Consider the following 9,248-nt stretch of genomic DNA (forward strand, 5'->3'; position numbering starts at 1 on the left):
GGACTGACTGAGTGCTTCTCCACATCAACTGAGTGCAGAATGTGCACAAAGGTATTTGTAGGCTGTTTTTTTTGTTTTTGAAATTTTTCTGGTTGTTTATTTATTTACTTACTTATTTACCACACTTGGTCAAAACCATGTGTAATAAATCTCCAAATAAGGTGGGTTTATTGTATAAAGACAATAGAAGAGATCAATGAAACTAAGGTTGGTCTTTTGAAAAGAACAAAATTGATAAACCTTTAGCTAGACTGACCAACAGAAAAAAAGAAGAAAGAAAGAAAAAGAAGTAAAAGAAAAAGGAAGCAAATAAAAAAGGAGACAAAGTGTATCACAGAAATGCAAAGGACTATGCTCATAAGTTGGATAATCTTAAAAAAAGGAAAAATTCATAGAAACACACAACCTATCAAGACTGAATAATGAAGATATATAAAATCTGAACAGACTAATAATGAGTGCAATGGTTGAATCAGTAGTCAAAAATCTCCCAACAAAAGAAGAAAGTCCAGGACCAAGTGGCTTCATTGGTAAATTCTATCAAATATTTAAAGAAGAATTAATGCTAATCCTTCTCAAACTCTTCCAAATTATTGAAAAAGTGACATTTCTAAACTTACTTTATGAGGTCATGATTACCCTAATACCAAAGCCAGACAAGGGCACAAAAAGAAAAGAAATTTATAGGCCAATAATCCAGATGCACACAAATATTAAAATATGGAAAAAGAACAAAACAAAATCCAAACAAGCAAATAAACCAAAACTAACAACAATAAGCCCCCCACAAAAACAAAAACCCAAGCAACTGAGTTCAGCCTTCCATTGAATGCACCAAATACCACAATTAAGTGGGATTTATTCATGGGAACCCATTCTTGGTTCACCACATGAAAATCAAATTTGAAATGTGAAATACCATATTAACAGAAAAAAAAAGAGGATTCCAAGATGGCGACTAGAGAGAGGAAGCAGAAAACATGCTCCCTAAAGTAAAATCTTGGAGAGATGCTGGAGAAACACATTGCAGGAAAAACCACCAAGAAGAGGCAAAACTCTGACACCTCCACACCCTCAGCCCACACATAGCATCTCCACTCCATGGTAAACGGAGAAACTAGGAGGGTTTCCGCACTGCCAAATGCCAGCTCCTACCAGCTTGAGAGAAGCAGACCACCAGGTGAAATAAGCAGCACATGGTACTCCCAAAGACAACCCTGGGACAAATCAGAATAGCCCCCTGGACAGACTGACCCCCACCCAGGGAAAAAAAGAGAAAAAAAACCCAAACTGAATAAACAACAACAAAAAAGACACATAGCAAAGAGGGTGGGGTGCCCTGAGCGCCAAAGGGGAGGGGGAGGGGCAATCCCTCATGGAACTGTAGATAAACAAGCTGGCCGGAGAAGGCAAGAGTGGCAGCACCCGCCCAGCAACCTTGGAGTGGGAAAGCTTGTAACAGTGGCTATGTGAGGAAAACTCCACTGGAAAGTGGGGAAGGGGCACTTCCCACATGAACTGTAAACAAAAACAAACAAGCTGGCTGGAGAAGGCGGGTGTATCGCCACCTCCCCCAGTGTGGGGCTGGGATGTAGCTCAGTGGTACAGTGCTTGCCTAGCATGTGTGAGGCCCTGGGTTTGATCCCAGCACCAAAAAAGAAAAGACAAAACAAAACAAAACAAATAAAACCTCTCCCCAGTGTGCTTGGAGAGGGGAAAGCTTGTAACAGTGGCCGTCATGCCCAGGAGAACTCTAAGTAAACAAAGCCTGGGGGGGCTAGGTGAGTGTTAAGCTCACTCCTGAGATCTGCAATCAATAAAGCCTCCAGCAACAGGTGGCTGACAGCAGTGGGCAGGTGAGCCACAGCCTCAGATAGCCATTCACAGAACTGTCTCCAGACCCTTTTTTTTTTCTCTTCCTTTGATGAGAGAACGACTGAACTAGAACTGCATGCTGAAGGTCTAACTGAAACTGTATTGCATTTGAACTTGGGATATTTTGTTTTGTTTTTCTGTTTGTTTTGTTTTTTGTTTTTTTTTCCCCTTTGATGAGACAATGACAGGACTGCTTCTGAGACACCATCTGCAGGATTGGAGGCTGAGGGACTAACACCAAAATTATTAAGACTAAAACTATATTGCATTTGAACTTGGGGATTTTTTTTTTTACCCTCTCTCTGTCTCTCTAATGCCTGTTTAGCTTACTGTTGATTAGTACACTATCTCTCCCTGTTTATTTCTATGGCACTGTTTTTTTTGTTGTTTGTTTTTTTTTAGTTGTTCGTTTGTTTGTTTTTCCCTTTTCCTTTTCCTTCTTTGCTTTCCCTCTCCTCTCATCCTTCCATTCTAGATATTACCATTGTTATTATTACAAGCTAGAAAATACTTAATTGCATACAGTACAGGGACAGTAACAATAGCAAGGGCAATGATGGGAAGATGGAAAAAAGAGGGAAACCAGTTTCCCACCAGTAATAAATTAGTACAGGAACCAGAGAGAAATGAAGAAAACAGATCCAGACTCCAACAACGAAGATAAACTATGCCAAAGAACCCAATGAAGCCCACAAGAGCATCCTGAAAAAAGAAATCCTTAAAGTAATCAATGAGAATTTTATAGAGATGACACTGGATAGGGTCAGCCAAAATGTACAGGAAACACTCAAGAAATTCCTAGACAACAAAATTAGAGAATTTGAGAAAGCACAAGAACAAATAAAAGAAACTCTAGAAGCACTGTATAAACACCAAAGTGAAACAAAGAATATGATAAATAAAGAGATAAAAGAATTCAGGACAAAAATAGACAATGTTAAAGAGGAAGAGACTCAGGATATGGAAAAATCTAAGAAAAAAAATGAAACAGAAATGCAAAACAAAAATGGAAGGCCAATCCAGCAGACAAGAACAAGCAGAAGACAGAATCTCAGAACTCAAAGACGAATGGTAATTAAAGGAAAAACCAAAGAACTATTAGTTAAACAACTCAAGACCTGTGAAAAGAAAATGCAAGAATATACTGAACCATCAAAAGACCATGGGCATTGAAGAAGGAGAAGAGCTGTAAGCAAAGGGAATGCATAATATATTCAACAAAATAATAACAGAAAATTTCCCAAATCTAGAGAAATCTATGCCCATACAGGTGCAAGAGGCCTTCAGAACACCAAACAGACTTGACCAAAATAGAACTACCCCACTGCATATTATCATTAAAACAACAAGTATAGAGACTCGAGAAAGAATATTGAAGGCTGTAAGAGAGAAAAAACCAAATAACATACAAAGGTAAAGGAATCAAAATCACAGCAGACTTCTCAACAGAAACATAAAAAGCAAGAAGAGCTTGGGGTGAGGTCTTTCAGGCACTGAATGAAAATAACTTCAACTGTAGGATTCTCTACCCAGCAAAACTATCATTCAAAATGGAGCAATAAAAGTCTCCATGATAAGCAGAAAGTAAAACAATATGTGACCACAAAACCACCACTACAAAAGATTCTTCAAGGGATTCTGCACACAGAAAGTGAAACCCAACATAACCATGAAAGAGCAGGCAGTACTGAACTACAGGAAAAAAAAAAAAGCAAGAAAGGAGAGAGTAACATCGATTTAGACAATTATATGACAGGAATTACCACATACCTATCAGTACTAACACTTAATGTTAATGGACTTAATTCCCCCATCAAAAGGCACTGTTTGATGAACTGGATTAATAAGGAAGACCCAACAATTTGTTGCTAACAGGAGACCCATCTCACCGACAGAAATAAGCATAGGCTTAGGATGAAAGGCTAAAAGAAGATTTACCAAGCCCATGGCCCCCCAAAACAGGCAGGAGTAGCAATACTTATCTCTGACAAAGTAGACTTCAAACCTACATTGATCAAATGAGATAAAGAAGGACATTCCATACTAGTAAAAGGGGAAATAGGCCAAAAGGAAATAACAATTATCAACCTATATGCACCCAATGTCAACGCACCCAATTTCATCAAACATACCCTGAAGGACCTGAAAGCATATATTAACTCCAACACAGTAGTCTTGGGAGACTTTAACACCCATTATCATCAATGGATAGGTCATCCAAACAAAAAATCAATAAAGAAATCCTAGATCTAAAATATACTAGCTCAAATGGACCTACTTGATGTCTACAGAACATTTCATCCAACTTCTACACAATATACATTCTCAGCAGCCCATGGAACCTTCTCCAAAATAGATCATATCCTAGAGCACAAAGCAAGCCTCAGAAAATTTAAGAAAATAGGAATTATACCATGCATTCTATCTAATCACAATGCAATAAAACTAGAACTCAACAACAAAAATAAAGACAAAAAACTTGCAAACAGCTGGAAACTGAATAACTCATTGCTTAATGAACAATGGGTCACTGATGAAATAAAAGAGGAAATTAAAAAGTTCCTGGAAGTCAATGAAAATGAAAACACAACCTACCGGAACCTATGGGACACAGTGAAGGCAGTCCTTAGAGGAAAATTTATAGCCATGAGTGCATATATTAAAAAGACTGAAAGATCTCAAATCAATGACCTAATGATACATCTCAAACTTATAGAAAAACAAGAACAAGCAAATCCGAAAAGAAATATAAGGAGAGAAATAATAAAAATATGAGCTGAAATCAATGAAATAAAACCCAAAAAAAATACAAAGAATTAGTGAAACAAAAAGTAGTTTCTTTGAAAAAATAAACAAGATCGACAGACCCCTGGCAAACCTGACTAAAATGAGGAGAGAAAAAACCCAAATTAGTAAAATCAGGAATGCAAAAGGGGAGATAACAACAAACACCATGGAAGTCCAGGAAATCATCAGAGACTACTTTGAGAATCTATATTCAAATAAATTCAAAAATCTTAAAGAAATGGACAGATTTCTAGATACATATGACCATCCAAAACTGAACCAAGAAGACATTAATCACCTGACTAGATCTATAACACAAAATGAAATTGAAGCAGCAATCAAGAGTCTCCCCAAAAAGAAAAGTCCAGGACCTGATGGATTCTCTGCTGAATTCTATCAGACCTTTAAAGAACTAATACCAGCCCTCCTTAAACTGTTATATGAAATAGAAAGGGAAGGAAAACTGCCAAACACATTTTATGAAGCCAGTATTACACTTATCCCAAAACCAGGCAAAGACACCTCCAAAAAGGAGAACTATAGGCCAATCTCCTTAATGAACATTGATGCAAAAAATCATCAATAAAATAATGGCAAACCAAATTCAACAACACATCAGAAAGATCATCCACCATGACCAAGTAGGCTTCATCCCAGGAATGCAGGGGTGGTTCAACATACCAAAATCAATAAATGTAATACACCACATTAACCGAAGCAAAGACAAAAACCACTTGATCATCTCAATAGATGCAGAAAAAGCCTTGGATAAGATCCAACACCATTTCATGATAAAAGCTCTAAGAAAACTAGGAATAGAAGGAAAGTACCTCAACATTATAAAAGCTATATATGGTAAACCTATAGCCAGCATTATACTTAGTGGAGAAAAACTGAAACCATTCCCTCTAAAATCAGGAATGAGACAAGGATGCCCACTATCTCCACTCCTATTCAACATAGTACTGGAATTCCTAGCCAGAGCAATTAGGCAAGAAGAAGGAATAAAAGGAATACAAATAGGTAAAGAAACTGTCAAAATATCCCTATTTGCAGACGACATGATCCTATACCTTAAAGACCCAAAAAACTCTACTCAAAAGCTCCTAGACACCATCAACAGCTATAGCAAGGTAGCAGGATATAAAATCAACATAGAAAAATCATTAGCATTTCTATACACTAATAACAAACAAACTGAGAAAGAATATATGAAAACAATTCCATTTACAATAGCCTCAAAAAAAAAAAATCAAATACCTAGGTGTAAACCTAATAAAGGATGTGAATGACCTCTACAAGGAAAAGTATAAACTTCTGAAGAAAGAGATTGAGGAAGACTATAGAAAGTGGAGCGATCTCCCATGCTCATGGATTGGTAGAATCAACATAGTAAAAATGTCGATGCTCCCAAAAGTAATCTACATGTTTAATGCAATTCCCATCAAAATTCCAATGACATTCATTAAAGAGATTGAAAAATCTACCATTAAATTTATATGGAAACACAAGGGGCCACGAATAGCCAAGGCAATACTTGGTAAAAAGAACAACACTGGAGGTATCACAATACCCAACTTCAAGCTATATTACAAAGCAATAGTAATAAAAACAGCATGGTACTGGCACAAAAACAGACATGAAGACCAGTGGAACAGCATAGAGGACCCGGATACAGAGCCACACAACTATAACCAACTTATTTTGACAAAGGTGCTAAAAATATATGATGGAGAAATAGCAGCCTCTTCAACAAAAACTTCTGGTTAAACTAGTTAGCAGTCTGCAAAAAACTGAAACTAGATCCATGTTTATCACCCTATACCAATATTAACTCAAAATGGTCAAGGATCTTAGTATCAGAGCTCAAACTCTAAAGTTGGTACAGGAAAGAGTAGGAAATTCTCTGGAATTAATAGGTATAGGCAAGAACTTTCTCAGTGGAACCCCAGCAGCACAGCAACTAAGAGATAGCATAGATAAATGGGACTTCATAAAACTTAAAAGCTTCTGCTCAGCCAAAGAAATGGTCTCTAAACTGAAGAGAACACCCACAGAGTGGGAGAAAATATTTGCCAGCTACACATCAGACAAAGGATTGATAACCAGAATATATAGGGAACTCAAGAAACTAAATCCTCCCAAAACTAATGAACCAATAAAGAAACGGGGAGTGAGTGCGTGAACGGGAGAGGAGGAGGGTGCTCCAGTCGACAGCATTGTGGACGCCATTATCCTCTGTTACTCTGCAGCACCGACTTCGACATTTTGCTTGCATCTCACTTGTTTGCGGCTTATAGATCGGTGTCTCCATTTAGTACAAGAAAATGGAAACTGAGCAGCCAGAGGAAACCTTCCCCAACACTGAAACCAATGGTGAATTTGGTAAACGCCCTACAGAAGATTTGGAAGAGGAACAAGCTTTCAAACGATCTAGAAACACTGATGAGATGGTTGAATTACGCATTCTGCTTCAGAGCAAGAATGCTGGGGCAGTGATTGGAAAAGGAGACAGGAATATTAAGGCTCTTTGTATAGACTACAATGCCAGTGTTTCAGTCTCAGCCGTGGCCCCGAGCGCATATTGAGCATCAGTGCTGATATTGAAACAATTGGAGAAATTCTGAAGAAAATCATCCCTCCCTTGGAAGAGGGCCTGCAGTTGCCATCACCCACTGCAACCAGCCAGCTCCCGCTCGAATCTGATGCTGTGGAATGCTTAAATTACCAACACTATAAAGAAAGCGACTTTGACTGAAAGTTGAGACTGTTGATTCATCAGAGTCTGGCAGGAGGGATTATTGGGGTCAAAGGTGCTAAAATCAAAGAACTTCGAGAGAACACTCAGACAACAATCAAGCTTTTCCAGGAGTGCTGTCCTCATTCCACTGACAGAGTTGTTCTTATTGGAGGAAAGCCTGATAGAGTTGCAGAGTGCATAAAGATCATCCTTGATCCCATCAAAGGGCGTGCACAGCCTTATGATCCCAATTTGTATGATGAAACCTATGATTATGGTGGTTTTACAATGATGTTTGATGACCGCCGTGGACCTCCTGCGGGATTTCCCACGCGAGGCAGAGGTGGTTTTGACAGAATGCCTCCTGGTCGGGGTGGACGCCCCATGCCTCCCTCTAGAAGAGATTATGATGATATGAGCCCTCGTCGAGGACCTCCTCCTCCTGGTGGAGATGGCCGGGGTGGTAGCAGAGCTTGGAATCTTCCTCTTCTACCACCACCACTACCTAGAGGAGGAGATCTAATGGCCTATGACAGAAGAGGACGACCTGGAGACCGCTATGACGGCATGGTTGGTTTCAGTGCTGGTGAGACTTGGGACTCCGCCATAGACACATGGAGCCCATCAGAATGGCAGATGGCTTATGAACTACAGGGTGGCTCCGGATATGATTATTCTATGCAGGGGGTCGTGACTCATACGGTGATCTTGGTGGACCTATTATTACTACACAAGTAACTATTCCGAAAGATTTGGCTGGATCTACTATTGGCAAAGGTGGACAGTGGATTAAACAAATTTGTCATGAGTCGGGAGCTTCGATCAAAATTGATGAGCCTTTAGAAGGATCTGAAGATCGGATCATTACCATTACAGGAACACAGGACCAGATACAGAATGCTCAGTATTTGCTGCAGAACAGAGTGAAGCAGTATGCAGATGTTGAAGGATTCTAATGCAAGATATTTTTTCTTTTTTATAGTGTGAAGCAGTATTCTGGAAAGTTTTTCTAAGACTAGTGAAGAACTGAAGGAGTCCTGTATCTTTTTTTTTTTTTTTATCTGCTTCCGTTTAAAAAGCCAGCATTCCTCTGCTTCATAGGTGTTCTGCATTTGAGGTATAGTGAAATCTTTGCTGTTCACCAGATGTAATGTTTTAGTTCCTTACAAACAGGGTTGGGGGGGAGGGCGTGCAAAAACTAACATTGAAATTTTGAAACAGCAGCAGAGTGAGTGGATTTTATTTTTTGTTCATTGTTGGTGGTTTTAAAAAAAAATCCCATGTAATTATTGTGAACACCTTGCTTTGTGGTCACTGTAAACATTTGGGGGGGCGGCAAGGAGGAAAGTAACAATAGTTCACATGTCCCTGGCATTTGTTCAGAGCAGTGTGCAGAATGTAATGCTCTTTTGTAAGAAACGTTTTATGATTTTTAAAATAAATTTAGTGAACCTATTTTTGGTGGTCCGCCCCTAAATATTAAGTTTGATTTTCAGCTCCTCTGTTGGACATAAATGCACCTCTTGGATATAAGCAAAGTACATTGACAAATTCAGTTTGGGTGATTTCTTGATGGTTTGAAAATCCATTGTTTGGGAAGAAATTCCATCATATACATATTCATGCTTACAATAAGCTAGGGATTTTTTGTTTTTGCAAGTGCTTGCCCCTACTTCTCAAGTTTTCTATGTTAGTTATAAAGAACAAAGGTGGGGAGCGATATTACAAGTAATAATACAAATTATATTCCAGAAGTCTGATTGACAGCAAATTTTATTGGTCATATTTAACATTTGGTTGTGGAAGTGGCTGATGCTGAATAAATTCTGGTTATTTTTTATTAAAT

The 9,248-nt window shown here is 38.5% G+C and overlaps 1 pseudogene; it reads left to right on the forward strand.

Annotated features, from left to right (window-relative positions):
* The first annotated feature begins 6,840 nt into the window (after positions 1-6,840).
* Positions 6,841-8,863, forward strand: LOC109695610 (heterogeneous nuclear ribonucleoprotein K-like; annotated as a pseudogene).
* Positions 8,864-9,248: the final 385 nt, after the last annotated feature.

Source organism: Castor canadensis, chromosome 4, assembly GCF_047511655.1.
Source record: "Castor canadensis chromosome 4, mCasCan1.hap1v2, whole genome shotgun sequence".
NCBI lineage: Eukaryota > Metazoa > Chordata > Mammalia > Rodentia > Castoridae > Castor > Castor canadensis.